At 48.1% G+C, this 16,190-nt stretch overlaps 1 long non-coding RNA gene across 1 annotated transcript; it reads left to right on the top strand.

Annotated features, from left to right (window-relative positions):
- Window positions 1-29: 29 nt before the first annotated feature.
- LOC134930361 (uncharacterized) lies at window positions 30-7,414 on the top strand. The gene is made up of 3 exons (XR_010178678.1): window positions 30-136; window positions 2,833-2,947; window positions 7,095-7,414. It is a non-coding gene; the product is annotated as an uncharacterized LOC134930361 (long non-coding RNA).
- Window positions 7,415-16,190: the final 8,776 nt, after the last annotated feature.

Genomic DNA, 16,190 nt, shown 5'->3' with positions numbered 1-16,190 from the left:
TCCTGCCAGTGAGTAGGCGGGAAGGGAAGTGACGTCATCAGATCGTCTCCTCGTTATGCCGTCCCGCGCTCCGCCCCCTTACTGGCAAACTATGGCTTAGTGTTAAGGTTTCTCATCACTATATGCACAGTATACTGTACGTAATTACGTATCCCTCTGGCATTATACACACACACATATATATATATACATATATATAATTCAGGGACGTGCAGTCAGGGGAGGCAGGGGAGGCAGTGCCTCCCCTGTCATTAATCAGTAAAATAATGTAAAGAAGATATTTATGACACATATTTTGTGTCATAATTATCTGCTTTAGCCTTTACATTATTTTAATCTTTTTAATTTACTAAAAAACTTCCTGTAATGTAATTCGGAGGCACTGCTGTCAGTGCCTCCCGCTAGCAATGTTAAGTGGCCGGAAGCGGGGGGCGGGGCTAAGCTTTGGGCAGTAAAAGCCCATTAAAAAAACCATCAGAAGCGGCACTAGTATAAGTGCCTCTGTGACAGGGGGCGTGCTTTCAGTCTAAATGAAAGCACGCCCCTGTCACTAACAGTGATGTAATTGGCCAGTCGCGGAGATGGAGGGGGGACGACGACGAAGAGACACAGCGTGCGGCCTATTAGCTCCCCACAGCGGCCACAGCAGCTGCCTATTAGCTCCCCACCCTCCCATCCCCGGGTAATGCAGTCCAGCCAGAAGCAGAGAGATAGGAGCCGCCACTGCGATACTCTTTACACTCGGCAATCCCCCCCGCACGGCGCACGAACTCCTTGTCTGCCTGGTGTGAGGCAGCCAGAGCAGAGGAGCCTCACACCAGGCAGACGGGGAGTCCGGGCGGCGTGCGCGCGGTGGTGGTGGTGGGGCGGTTGTATCGCAGTGGCGGCTCCTATCTCCCCTCTGTATCTGGCCGGACTGCGTTACCGGGGAATGGGAGGGCGGGGAGCTAATCAGCGGCCGCACATGTGGATGTAGAATTATGAAAAACGACACACTTAAATAGCAGGGAGAGGTCGCGCCCGGTATCGAGAGCTACAGGTGAGGTGACATTGATGCTTATCTGCCCACTCATTCCCAGCACTGCTCCCATCCTGGTCCCCAGCTCAGCACCGTTACTCCCATCCTGCCCCACACCACTACTCCCATCCTGCCCAAAACCCCCCCAGCTCAGCACCGTTACTCCCATCCTGCCCAACACCCCCCCAGCTCAGCACCGTTACTCCCATCCTGCCCAACACCCCCCCCAGCTCAGCACCGTTACTCCCATCCTGCCCAACACCCCCCCAGCTCAGCACCGTTACTCCCATCCTGCCCAACACCACTACTCCCATCCTGCCCAACACCCCCCCAGCTCAGCACCGTTACTCCCATCCTGCCCAACACACCACTACTCCCATCCTGCCCAACACCCCCCCAGCTCAGCACCGTTACTCCCATCCTGCCCCACACCACTACTCCCATCCTGCCCAAAACCCCCCCAGCTCAGCACCGTTACTCCCATCCTGCCCAACACCCCCCCCAGCTCAGCACCGTTACTCCCATCCTGCCCAACACCCCCCCAGCTCAGCACCGTTACTCCCATCCTGCCCAACACCCCCCCAGCTCAGCACCGTTACTCCCATCCTGCCCAACACCACTACTCCCATCCTGCCCAACACCCCCCCAGCTCAGCACCGTTACTCCCATCCTGCCCAACACACCACTACTCCCATCCTGCCCAACACCCCCCCAGCTCAGCACCGTTACTCCCATCCTGCCCCACACCACTACTCCCATCCTGCCCAAAACCCCCCCAGCTCAGCACCGTTACTCCCATCCTGCCCAACACCCCCCCAGCTCAGCACCGTTACTCCCATCCTGCCCAACACCCCCCCAGCTCAGCACCGTTACTCCCATCCTGCCCAACACCACTACTCCCATCCTGCCCAACACCCCCCCAGCTCAGCACCGTTACTCCCATCCTGCCCAACACCCCCCCAGCTCAGCACCGTTACTCCCATCCTGCCCAACACACCACTACTCCCATCCTGCCCAACACCCCCCCAGCTCAGCACCGTTACTCCCATCCTGCCCCACACCACTACTCCCATCCTGCCCAACACCCCCCCAGCTCAGCACCATTACTCCCATCCTGCCCAACACCACTACTCCCATCCTGCCCAACACCCCCCCCAGCTCAGCACCGTTACTCCCATCCTGCCCCACACCACTACTCCCATCCTGCCCCCCTGCTCCGCACCACTACTGCCATCCTACCCCCCTGCTATGCACTACTACTCCCATCCTGCCCCCCTGCTCCGCACCACTACTGCCATCCTACCCCCCTGCTATGCACCACTACTCCCATCCTACCCCCCTGCTATGCACCACTACTCCCATCCTGCTCCCCCTGCTCTGCACCACTACTCCCATCCTGCCCCCTGCTCTGCACCACTACTCCCATCCTGCCCCCTGCTCTGCACCACTACTCCCATCCTACCCTCCCTGCTCTGCACCACTACTCCCATCCTACCACCTGCTATGCACCACTACTCCCATCCTGCCCTCCTGCTCCGCACCACTACTCCCATCCTACCCCCCTGCTATGCACCACTACTCCCATCCTACCCCCCTGCTATGCACCACTGTCCCATCCTACCCCCCTGCTATGTACCACTGCTCTCATTCTGCCGCCCTGCTCTGCACCACTACTCCTACTATCCTGCCCCTTTGCCCCACACTTCTCCTCCTATCTTTCCTCCCTGAGCCACACTACTATTCCTCCTATCCTGCCCCTTTCTCTGAAGCTCTGTTGTATGATGATGACATTGGTTATATTCCTACACAAACAGGCATCTTCCGGATCATGTGATCTCCTACATGAATAGTGATTACCGACTGAAGACGCCGTCTGCAGAGGAAGGACATTTCTTCAGATGTTCCCCGTTATGAGAAGCCACCATATAGGTAAGGTGCATATTGAATAGAAAAGAATGCCAGTAGGCGGTGCTAGACACACCCGATAGGTAGGTGTTGCTAGACATGCCCAGTAGGTAGGTGGTACTAGACATGCCTCTACGATGGTGCACCCCCTAATAAAATGTGCTGCGCACACCGATGTGCGGCGGTGGAGAGTAGCGGGTACTTTAGTTTGTAATGGGCTGAGCTCACCCATGCATTATCAGGGACCCAAGGCTCAGGGCTGTACTTCTTATGTTGTATTCTATACTGCTGGTAGAGTGGGACAGTAATGTGCTCTCCCTAGCGTCACCCTCTTCCTGTCACCCTCTCACTGTCACCGACTGCTGTAACCCACAGCTGGCACCGACTGCTGGTACCCTCTCACTGTCACCCTCTCCCTGGCGTCGCCCTCTCGACATCACCCACAGCTGGCACTGACTGCTGTCACCATCTCCCTGTCAGCCACAGCTGGCCCCGACTGCTGTCACTCTCTCCCTGCCACCCTCTCCCTGGCGTCACCATCTTCCCGTCACCCACAGCTGGCACTGATGGCTGTCACCCTCTCCCTGTCACCCTCTCCCTGTCACACTCTCCCTGTCAGCCACAGCTGGCCCCGACTGCTGTCACTCTCTCCCTGCCACCCTCTCCCTGGCGTCACCATCTTCCCGTCACCCACAGCTGGCACTGACGGCTGTCACCCTCTCCCTGTCACCCTCTCCCTGTCGTCACCCTCTCTCCATTACCCACAGCTGGCACAGACTGCTCTACCCTCTCACTATCACCCTCTACCTGGCGTCAACCTCTCCCTGTCAACCTTTCCTTGTTGTCCACAGCTGGCACCGACTGATGTCACCCTCTACCTGGCGTCACCCTCCCTCCGTCACCAACAGCTGGCACCAAGTCCAGTCACCCTCTCCCCCTCTTCCTGTCACCAACTCCCTGGCATCAACCTTTTCCTGTCACCCTCTCCCTGTGACCCACAGCTGGCACAGACTGCTGTCACTCGCTCCCTGTGACCCTCTTCCTGTCACCAGCTCCCTGGCATCATCCTCTCCCTGGCGTCACCCACTGCTGTCACCCTCTCTCTGTTACAAACTGCTGTCATCCTTTCCCTGGCGTCACCCACTGCTATCACCCTCTCACTGGCAACACCCTCACCCTGTCACCCTCTCCCTAGCATCACCCACTGCTGTCACCCACTGCTTCTCCCTGGAATCGGCCACTGCCTTTCTTTGTCTCCCACTGAGCCAGGGACAGCGGTGGTAGCAGGCATTGGCTTGGGTGCGGTGGCGGGCATTGGTGGGACACAGCAGACATTATGGCTGCAGTGCCTCACCAGCCACTGGGCTCACCGCACGCCACTGATATATATACATACACACATATATATATATATATATATATAGTTACCCAGGTGCGGCACTCGATGTATCACAAACACAGTCTGGAGGTCAATACTGTTTCAACAACGTTGTTGAAACAGTATTGACCTCCAGACTGTGTTTGTGATACATCGAGTGCCGCACCTGGGTAACTATATGTTTGTACACGCTGTACATGTGAAGGCACCGATGCAATAGTGGAAGCCATCGAGGAGTGCCGGACCCATGCTATTTCCACACATATATATATATATATATATATATATATATATATATATATATATATATATATACACACATACACATATATATATGTGATACTATACCAGTGATGGCGAACCTTGACATTCCAGCTGTTGTTGAACTAGACATCCCAGCATGCCCTGCTACAGTTTATTATTTGGCAAGGCTAAAACTGATGCAGGGCATGCTGGGATGTGTAGTTCCACAACAGCTGGAGTGTCAAGGTTAGCCACAATGGCGTGCGCAGCACATTTTATTAGGGGGTGCACCGTCGGAGGGGTGTGTCTAGCACCATCTATTGATGGTCAACGCATATAAAATATCCACCTTTGTACCAATCCTAATAAAGCAGATACATTGTCAGATGTTGTGGTGTGCACCAAACAAGCACCCCTGATGGCACTCATGCAATTACACTGTTCCACCTCAGCCTGGTCTGGCTCCTCCTCTCTTTCCCCTGCAAGCTGCAGCAGCTTACTTACAAGTCAGTCACTCACTGACACTGACAGTCACAGACTAGTTACTGCTGCTGCTGGAAAAACAAGTGACCTGTCAATGCTGCTGCCAGCCGTCTGCCAGTATTGAATTTGTCTTCCTAAGAGGAACGTTGGCTGCATGGTGCTCCTCATCAGTGGCTGGCGTTGGCATGGCATAGAAGGAGAGAGGTGGGCGTGTGGCGGGTGTGACGGGTGGGCGTGCGAGCAGCATGACGTAATCACATCACACTATTTTTGTACATGGAGGTGGAGCTGGGAATTTGAAAGCCGGTGGCATTGGCACTCTTGATTAACCCAGGCGTCTGGTCAGTAATGAAGTCCTGCAGGGTGCAGCGCAGAGGGGACAGTAATCAGCCTGCTCGGCAATCGCTGCATCAGGCATGTGAGATCGGGGTGCCAGACATTAGGGGGTGCCTGTGCGCACCAGGCACCCCCCCTGCGCACACCTATGGTTAGCCATCACTCACTGTACTATACGGTGCATGACCTTCCTCAGCTGCCCACTGCACAGGCTGACCTATTATTCATACAGGGTGGTACATAAGCGTGGAAACACCCATATAAAAAGGATATGAGCAAGGAAATATTAATCCAGTGTCTTCACATGGAATATGCGGGGGGGGGGATCTAAACTTTTTAGAGTATGTCACCAATATGGCAGCCATCTTGAAGTTGGCCATCTTGGGTGCAACTCTAATTTTTTTAATTGGGAAGGCAGTCATGTCACATATCAAACACGAGAATTTCATAAGAGAAACAGCGGTGTTCTTCCTTTTTAACGTAATCATTTTATTGTCATTGTATCACTTCACAATACAAAAGTGTCAGGTTCAGTAATATAAAGATATATATACATGCAAATATTAACACCAGGTCTTCATTGTATTCTCACAAGTAGTGTTGAACAGAGGCCTGTACACATCATCACTTAATTGAGTATATTTTAGTGTAAATAGATTATAAGCGATAGAACCCTTGAATAAAAATAAGAATAAAATTAGAAAGATTCGTGGAAAAGAGAACAATTCCCTGTTAGTCTCCATATCATGGGGTTATGAGGGGGCCGGGACCATTCAACGCCATTAGCCATCAATTTGCTATTATTATGGGAGGGTCACCAACCGCCAATCTAGTCTCATACCATAGTGTTTCTTTCAATGAATTTTTTATTCTAATTTGAAAATCATTAGGGAGGGTGGCGATATAGCTTTCCCAAGACTCAAAGAATTGCCCCACTAATTTATCTTTTTGTATAGTGGTTTCTATCCAGTGCATTTGAAATAGGTGGTGCAACTTTCCTTTGAATAGAGGTAGTGTAGGCGAATCTTTAAGGATCCAGGCCTGTAAGATGGCCTTTCTCGCAGCCGCACTTATCGCCAAAAGTAGCCGTTTGCCTCCCTTTGTGACTCTCTGCCCTGACGGGAGAATTCCAAAAATTGCCCATTCCGCTGTAAAGGGAATAAAATTAATCAGCTCTGCCATGGCATATTGCCGTACTTGTAGCCAGAAATGGCGGATCATCGGGCATGTCCAAAAGCAGTGCATGAGATCGGATTCGGGTGTATGGCATTTGAGACACCTATCCGAATCAGTCATGCCTGCCAAAAATTGCTTATATGGGGAGAAATAAGTCCTATGGGTAATATTATAGAACATTTCTTGATACTGTGCCGAAGGTAATAGTTTGCATGATTGAAGTAGGCTGTTTAAAATTATTTCACATGTAAGCCTAGGGAAATCAGATATCCATTTCTGCATCCCATATTGTGATGCAGAATGGTCTATTAGAGTGGTAAGTTTTCTATAATGTATTGACATAGCTCGTTTCGTGTCAGGCATAGTCAATAGCATAGTATCTAAATCATTAGTAAAATCCGCCTCCGAAAGAGACTTGATCACTGAGCTAGCGTAGTGTTGCATCTGAAAAAATGCTAATGGGAAACCAGAGATAAACGGGTAAATTTCCCTCGCCTCTGTAAATGTCAATGGCTTCCTTCTACCCTCATCAATTATATGACGTATGTTTTTCAGGCCCTCTTTGTTGAACAGTGTGAATGGAGAGACCGCCTCCCCATGTTGGAACTCCGGATTGCCCAGGAACGTCAGGAACAAGGACTTGTGCCCACCTAAATTCCTAGCGCGTCTAAGAATATGCCATAATTTATATATCGTCCATAGAAGTGGGTTGTCTTTCAATTCCTGATCGAATTCCGCTTCCACCCCGTGAAGGAAAGATATTAGGTTCCTGGACCCTACAAATTGTGCCTCCAGCTGTGTATTAGCATAAGTATTACTATTATGTAACCAGTCTTTTAAAAATCTCAATAAAGAAGCATGGTTATATTTCTGAATGTTTGGAAAATTAATGCCCCCGTTAGCTTTAGGTTGCTGTAATTTATGCATTGCAATGCGCGGTCTTTTACCCTTCCATATGAATTGTCGGAACAATGTGGTTATGTATGCTACGTCAGATCTGCTAAGCAGTACAGGGAGGGATTGCAGGATGTATAGCAATTTGGGGAATGTGCACATTTTAATTAAATTGGCTCTTCCTAAGTATGAGAGCAGCAAGCTTTTCCAAGCCTCCAACTCCTTTGCTATGTTGTCGATCGCCGCTTTCACATTTAGCCGATACAAATCTGCTGGGTATTTAGGGAGTTTGATTCCCAAGTATGTGATATATGTGGGGGCCCATTTAATGGGTAATTGGCGGCCCCATCCTGGACTTTTTATTCCATTTTTTAAACACAAACCCACTGATTTGTTAAGGTTAACTTGAAAGCCCGATATTTTACCGAAATCATCTAATAATCTCAATGTATCCCTTAAGGACTCCTTAGGGTTCCCCATATATAATAGGACATCATCCGCAAAAGCCGATAATTTTATCTCCATGTTTCCAATTGGAATACCCTTATAAACTGTCGAGTCTTGGAGAACTCGAAATAGGGGATCTATAGACAGATTAAAAAGAAGAGGGGACAGTGGGCAGCCCTGCCTCGTGCCCCTTTGCATGGTTATTTGATTTCCTCGTTTGCCATTAACCAATAGCGAGGTTTTCGGGGCAGTATATAGATATTTTATGAGGTTTACAAATCGGTCGCTGAAGCCCCTACACTCCAACACAGTAAATAAATGGTGCCATGCCACAGTGTCGAAAGCTTTGTGTGTGTCTAGACTTAAGAGAATATGTTCTGATAGGGGTGAGTTCCTGGATGCAATTGTGGCCGCTATGGCTGTTCGGATGGCTTTAACCGATTGACGGTCCCGAACAAAACCATATTGGTGTTCCGTCAATAAGTCAGGGAGAATCAATTGTAACCTATTTGCCATTATTTTCGTAAAGATCTTAAAATCAGAGTTTAATAGAGTAATAGGTCTATATGAGTCAGCAGACATTAAGTCCCTATCCGGTTTGGGGATCAGTGTCGTGTATGCTTGTGAAAAGGAAGAGTAGCTTGGGTGCTCCCTGTAGATGTTATTAAATAATTCTAGCAATGTCGGTGTTAGTTCCCTTTGTAACAATTTATAGTATGCCCCTGTGAATCCATCGGGTCCCGGTGATTTGTGTGGCTGTAGAGAGGCAATGACCTCCCGTATTTCTTCTTCCCTGATGTCCCCGTCAAGCGCCTCCCGTTGGTCGGCACTCAGGTGAGGTAGGTTCGCCATAGATATGAATTCCCTCTGTAACTCCTCATGTGGCGATATGGGGCTATAAAGGGCAGTGTAATAATCACTTAAATGTGTTAAGATGTCAGCTGTCGTTGTGTAGGTCTTGTTCTGGGAATCGTCTCTCAACGCTGTTATATAGGAGCGTTGCCGTCTCGATTTAGACATAGTAGCTAGAAGTTTACCAGTTCTGTTGCCCCATTTATAATAGTGGAATTTGGTGTAGTCTAAGCGTTGTTGAGCTTGAGCCGTCAAGAAGGCATCAAGTAATTTTTTATCCCTGACATATCTCTCCAGATGTTCCTCTGTGGGAATGGCTTTATAAATGTTGAAGCTATGTGACATAGCGTCGTGTAAAGTATGATATTGCCTTGAGCTGTCTTTCCGCAATTTTGCCACATAACCTATTATGTGACCTCGTATCACCGCCTTTGACGCCTCCCAAAAGAGCACCGTGTCATCCCAATGTTCTATATTGTCATCTACAAAATTGTGCCATGAATATAATAGAAATTTCTTAAAATCTTCTGAATTGGAAAGGTGATCTGGGAAACGCCAAAGGCGGTCCACTCCCCCCTGGGAGTCCACATATAATTCTAACCGTACAATAGCATGATCCGAGATAACGATATCGTCCATTGTCGCACTTTTCACCTGGTCCAGTAGATGATTGGCCAGCAATATGTAATCTATCCGGGACATAGTACCATGTACCCTAGATAGGTGACTGTAAGACCTGTCCGTTTGATTTAGTAAACGCCATGGGTCGCTCAATTCTAATAGTTCCTTCATTTCCTGTATAAATTGCCAACATGGGGAGGTCGGTCTGGCGACAGAGGATGATTTGTCTAGTGTGTGGTCGTCAACCGCGTTAAAGTCGCCTCCAACTATTAAAGAGTAATTGGTTCTGCTGGCTAAGATTTGCGTTAGGTGACGTAAAAATTCCCCGGTTGCCACATTGGGTGCGTATAAATTTACTAAGGTAAATTTTCTGCCTTCAATTTCTACATCAAGAATCAAGTAGCGTCCTTCAGTGTCTGCTAGTGTGTGTAGAATCTTGTATCTCAAGTGTTTATGGAACAAGATTGCCACTCCTCTGGATTTTGAGGAGTGAGAAGCCTGTATGCATTCCGCTAACCAGGGGGCTCGCAAAGTAGATTCGTCACCAAGCCTCCAGTGAGTTTCCTGGAGGAAGGTGATAGAGGGTTTTTTCCGACGAAGGTGAATGAGTACTTTTTTTCTCTTAATCGGGGTGTTAAGTCCGTCCACGTTCCAAGATATTATAGAACAGTGGGCGGTCTCCCGGCCCGCAGATGTGCATCTATTATCGTCCGCCATCATTAGTGGTAAAAGAGCTGAAAGAGGTGCCCCGATGTATCCCAAGCATTCCCAATTGGCAGCAACTGTCCCCCCACGAAGAGTAGAACAGCATGGGTCCTAAAATTTCTGGCGTTTAGGTCCCGGCCCTCTCCCCCCGCTACACATCCCCAGGAGGCTGTTGAGGAGACCGAACAGGCCATCACAGTCAATAAATTCAGGTGAAGTAATGCATTTCCATTTTTTAGAACTATAACTAAACGTGGGTCGTCTAACTGACCCATGTCAACAAACTGAGGATTCCCGACCGTAATGGAGGGAATGCTCCGTTTTTTAAACAAAAACAGTACAAACAACAAACATTGTAATGCAGGTGTAGAAAACCCACTAAACATCCTTAATGAAGAACAAACAATATCAAAAAAGAAAATTCTTAACCTTCAGTCAGGGTCTGGGTAAATAATACAGTCTTGGGTAAGACCTAATATATGGGGGAAGTACGTCTGGCCCTCCACCCCCCCCCCACCCCCCCCCGCGCCCCCCCATTCATTGGCATGGTGGCATAGAAATGGGCGAAAATTGTAGGGGTAGGGCCAACGAGAGGGTTCAGGCCAGGCGCCCCCCCTCCGATAAAATATTACAATTAGAGGCCATCTTAGTGTGCTTTATTTATTCTGGTGAACTGGCATTAGATCGGGCAGGCGAAGGATGACCCTGTCTAAGGAAATGGGACTTCGCCTGTTGGGGATCAGTGAAAAGCTGAGTACGGCCATTTTCCGTTACTTTCAATTTGGCTGGATATAGTAAAGCGAATCTTATCTTTTTGTCCACCAAAAACCTACAGACTTCCGAAAATGCCTTACGTTTCTGTGATACCAGGGCTGAAAAGTCTTGGAACACCAGGATTCTGTGGCCCTCCACTCGCAACTCTGGTGTAGCACGGTAGGCCTGCAGTACTTTTTCTTTGTCTCTGTAGTCTAAGAATTTAGCGATAGTGGGCCTAGATTGGTTGCCCCTATCCCTGCGGACTGCGCCTAACCTATGTGCCCTTTCCACCGGCAGTGGCAGGTCAGATTCTAGTAGACCCAGAGCAGATGGGATAAGTTTACCAACGTAATCCTGCAATTGTGTGTCATTGACCTCTTCAGGAATGCCGATAAAACGTAAATTACATCTCCTATTCCTGTTTTCCAGGTCATCTAGTTTCTCGACCATGGTGTGTATAGTTTGAGATTTAATCGCTAGTTCTTGTTGTAAGGCGTGAACTGAGTCTTCAGCATCGCTTGTTCGTTGTTCTAAAGTGTCTATTCTAGCAGTATTTGATTCTATCTTTGCTAGCGATGTGTCTAGTCGCGCATGCAAATCTTCAATTTTTTTATCAATGAGGGGCATTAACATGTTAATTACTTCTTTGGCGTTATCCGCTGGTGACGGGATTGCCATATGGACAGGATGTGTGTCCTCAATTCCTCCTGATAATGGAGAAGGAGGCGAAGATGATTGAGACGCATTTGTTTTTTGGTTTGTTTGGCGTTTGTAGCCTGATTTAGCCGCGGAACTAGGCATGTCTGCGGATGAATTTTGGTTTTTAGCCAAATACTTGTCCATACCACGGTGTGCCAGCACTAAGAACAAAGCAAATGTGACCAATAATAGTCGCAATGGTATGATAACCGCTATAAAGCAAATATAAGTCTTACTAAAATGTGTACGTTAGACCCTGAAAGTGAGACGTTGACTACATATTCTCACGAGGTGGGTAACTTGTGTTTAGAAAAGTACCTGATAGATATACAAAACCGGAGGCTAAAAGACCATCGGTCTCACCTGCCTCGAGAGCCGTGTACAAGCAAATGAATGGTAAATAAGAAACGTAGCAGTTGCCACTCACAAAATAAATATCATATCTCTGTCACGGAATTCAATAATGTATGCAAAGATCATAGCATTTTGTGGTAAGAAGGGAAAGGGGGAGAAAAACAAAAAACAAAACAATCAATAATTAAATGAATAAATTAGATAAGAGTAAAAATTAAATTCAAATTCGCAGCAACGTTAGGTGTAGTGGAACCTCCTTGCGGAACATATAACAAACAGTTATGATGAAATGTAGGCTGCAGCCTGCAAGTTAGATTTTTTAAATAGAATTATTTTCAATGCAACCACAAGGTGTCACTATAGGCACATGTAAAACTTTCCCAGCCTCGTGGGTAAGCTGAGGAATATGCACTACATGTAAAGGAGAGTAAGGGGACAAGGGGACAGGGGGACAAGAGGAGTCCCAAAGGTTTAGGCGTTCGGACAAGTACTCAAGAAGGTAGTCCCCTTATAAAATATCCCCAGCTGACCCACTGAGAGTTATGGGACGATCTCTCCCAAAACCAAGGAGAAACAGCTTTGGGGTTAGTCTGTTGTTCAGAGTTGAGCCAGTCTTATAAATGTAATTGCTCTGAGGGGTACAAGGGGGAGAAGTAAAGGGAGGGCCGAGAGAGGAAAAACGGAGTGGGTAGGAAGGAGGGCTGGCAAGGTAATGGGAGACACACTAGGAGGGAGCGGGTTTAAGTGAAGGAGAAAGAGTGGAAATCAGAAGTGGCTAGTTAGTTCAGAAAATGAGAGGGGGGGTCAACTCACAGTATTAGTGTTCAGGGGAGAATATTCTGCATCCTGTGAAGATATGCTGCATTTATAGGCGTGCAGAATTGTTCTGGTCCCCTGTATGTCTTTACTCCAGTAACAGCTCCGGCCGCACAGGGGGCTATGGACCCGTTATGTGATCGTCTAGTGCTGTGTCTGCCGCATCAAGCCTGAAAGGAGTGTTCCATCTCTTCCCGAACTCCGCTCTCAGCCTGTACTCCCCGCAGCCACAAGTAGCCCCAGAGGCAGCGTCACGTCGCGGATCCTCTTGTCGTGATCCGTCCGGCAAATGTGTGGGCGTTGCTGCCGCCTGAGCACCCGGCGTCTTCCTGGTCCCTCCGCTCCTCTCAGGTCCGGACGACTCCCCGCCGCACCGTGCGTGTCAGGTCGGCGGCCAGTTCCCTCGGTCTCCGCAGTGGGAAGGCGAGCCCCGGGCAGAGTCAGTCACGGGCAGTCTGTGGCTCCCCACAGCAGCGTCGCCCGTAGGCAAAGACTCGCGCCTCCGCAGTCGACCACCACGCTCTCTCAAGGCCTCCTCCCGGTGCTCCACAGGTGAGAGTATGCTTCGGGGGTGAGCAGTGATTCCCCGCCAGCCCGCGACTCGGCACTTTAGCGTTGTCCGTTGCCTTGGGCGCGTGTCTCCGTAGCTGCACTCCTCTCCGCGGCCTTCCCGGCGTATCACAGGCAAGAGTGAGCTTCAGGGGTACCCTGTAAAAGCCGTGTGTTAGTGGCCGTAGTTTCTTCTTCAGCACCCGCAGCTCACCGCAGTTGATATGGGTACAGTCAAAATCGCGCCAACGCCATGTTGGCGGTCATGCCGGCCATCCAGTCCAATGGCCTAACTTCGGGGCAATCCTCCACTTTTTCCCCTTCAATATGATGTTCCCCGTCGTCAGTGGAGCTTTAGTAACAGGCTAAAGACACTTTTGTGGGGTTTAAATCCTCCAAAAAGGTGGATGTATGGGGATTTTGCATGTGTTGTGGAGGAGCAATGTTAAAAAGCAGCCATGCTAGCTGGCCACGCCCCCGGAAATCCGGTGTTCTTCCTTTTAACGTAACTTTATTCATTTTCGAGTTTTAACTGGGTTTTCTTTTGCGGGTAGTGACATTAATGAAAATGGCACTAACACAAGCAGAACGTGTTGAGACCGCTATCTGGAGAATGAAGCACGTGTTCTATTGCAAATGATTTCAAACAACGTCACCCAAATAGGCCAGCCGTTACCCACAGTGCAGTTTGACAATTTGGCAAAACTGCACTGTTAAATTATCCAGACATTCGGTTTGGTCTGTTTTCCAGCATTTGGTTGTAAATGGTTGTTTATCATATACTCCCAGGTTGGATTTCCAGCTTTATACTATATATTCTGTGTTATACTATATATCAGGCCTGGCCAACCTGTGGCTCTCCAGATGTTGTGAAACTACACATCCCTGCATGCCCTGCCACAGTTTTAGCCTTGTCTAATAGCAAAACTGTGGCAAAGCATGATGGGACTTGTAGTTTTACAACAGCTGGAGAGCCACAGATTGGCCAGGCCTGCTATATATGATATGTAACCCCCCTAGTGGTGCTGTTGTGTATCAGTGTGTACCGTACCTTTTCTTCAGGACCCCCGTGCTGCATCAGAGAGACAGGAAACTCCCCAGTTCCCCAAGATGATAACGAGCCAATGGATGAAGTGATGAATGTTTTATTACTCAGGTCTACTTAGTCACTTCCTATCTGTTTAAAGTAAAAGTGGTACAACATACACGGTGCAACACAATATTAAAAATAGACACAATACAAATAAATAATGCAATCTGTCTCTAGTAACTCACTTTGGCCGTTGCCGTTAGCAACTCAAGAACTCAAGTATGTAGTAGTGCAAAATTGTATTTGAATAAACTAATCTAGTTTAAGTTTTAGTTTCACTTGACTAAATGTAGTACCATTAAGTTAACTTTCTCCGTACATCAGCTGTACATGCTGTAGTTATGACATGACTATAAATAACCCATATTTTATACTGGATAACTTAATAAGAACAAGCACACAGTAATAATGCAAACAGTGGTATGCAACATTATAGCAGGCAATGACTTTATGAGCAAACGAGTCCAGCAATATACACATATTAATAACCTTTAAATTAGAGATGAGCGGGTTCGGTTCGTTAAGATCCAAACCCCCCGGAACTTCACCTATTTTACACGGTTCCGAGGCAGCCTCGGATCTTCCCGCCTTGCTCGGTTAACCCGAGCGCGATCGAACGTCATCATCCCGATGTCGTATTCTCGCGAGATTCGTATTGCATATAAAGAGCCGCGCGTCGCCGCCATTTTCACTCGTGCATTGGAGATGATAGCGAGAGGACGTGGCTGCGTTCTCTCAGTTTCTGTGCTCAGTGTGCTGCAAATATCTGTGCTCAGTGTGCTGCAAATATCTGTGCTCAGTGTGCTGCAAATATCTACGTTCTCTGCCTGAAAACGCTCCATATCTGTGCTGCATTGTAGTATATAGTAGGAGGACAGTGCAGAATTTTGCTGACCACCAGTATATATATAGCAGTACGGTACAGTAGTCCATTGCTCTACCTCTGTGTCGTCAAGTATACTATCCATCCATACCTGTGCTGCATTGTAGTTGTGCGCAGCATATAGTAGGAGGACAGTGCAGAATTTTGCTGACCACCAGTATATATATATATATATAGCAGTACGGTACAGTAGTCAATTGCTCTACCTCTGTGTCGTCAAGTATACAATCCATATCTGTGCTGCATTGTAGTTGTGCGCAATATATAGTAGGAGGACAGTGCAGAATTTTGCTGACCACCAGTGTATATATAGCAGTATGGTACAGTAGTCCATTGCTCTACCTCTGTATCGTCAAATATACTATCCATCCATACCTGTGCTGCATTGTACTTGTGCGCAGTATATAGTAGGAGGACAGTGCAGAATTTTGCTGACCACCAGTATATATATATAGCAGTACGGTACAGTAGTCCACTGCTCTACCTCTGTGTCGTCAAGTATACTATCCATCCATACCTGTGCTGCATTGTAGTTGTGCGCAGTATATAGTAGGAGATCAGTGCAGAATTTTGCTGACCACCAGTATATATATAGCAGTACGGTACAGTAGTCCATTGCTCTACCTCTGCGTCATCAAGTATACAATCCATATCTGTGCTACATTGTAGTTGTGCGCAGTATATAGTAGGAGGACAGTGCAGAATTTTGCTGACCACCAGTATATATATATAGCAGTATGGTACAGTAGTCCATTGCTCTACCTCTGTGTCGTCAAGAATACAATCCATATCTGTGCTGCATTGTAGTTGTGCGCAGTATATAGTAGGAGGACAGTGCAGAATTTTGCTGACCACCAGTGTATATATAGCAGTACGGTACAGTAGTCCATTGCTCTACCTATGTGTCAAGTATACTATCCATCCATACCTGTGCTGCATTGTAGTTGTGCACAGTATATAGTAGGAGGACAGTGCAGACTGTTGC

This window comes from Pseudophryne corroboree, chromosome 1, assembly GCF_028390025.1.
Source record: "Pseudophryne corroboree isolate aPseCor3 chromosome 1, aPseCor3.hap2, whole genome shotgun sequence".
Lineage (NCBI taxonomy): Eukaryota > Metazoa > Chordata > Amphibia > Anura > Myobatrachidae > Pseudophryne > Pseudophryne corroboree.
Note: the sequence above shows the minus strand (reverse complement) of the source record. Positions and strands in the feature narration are given on the sequence as shown.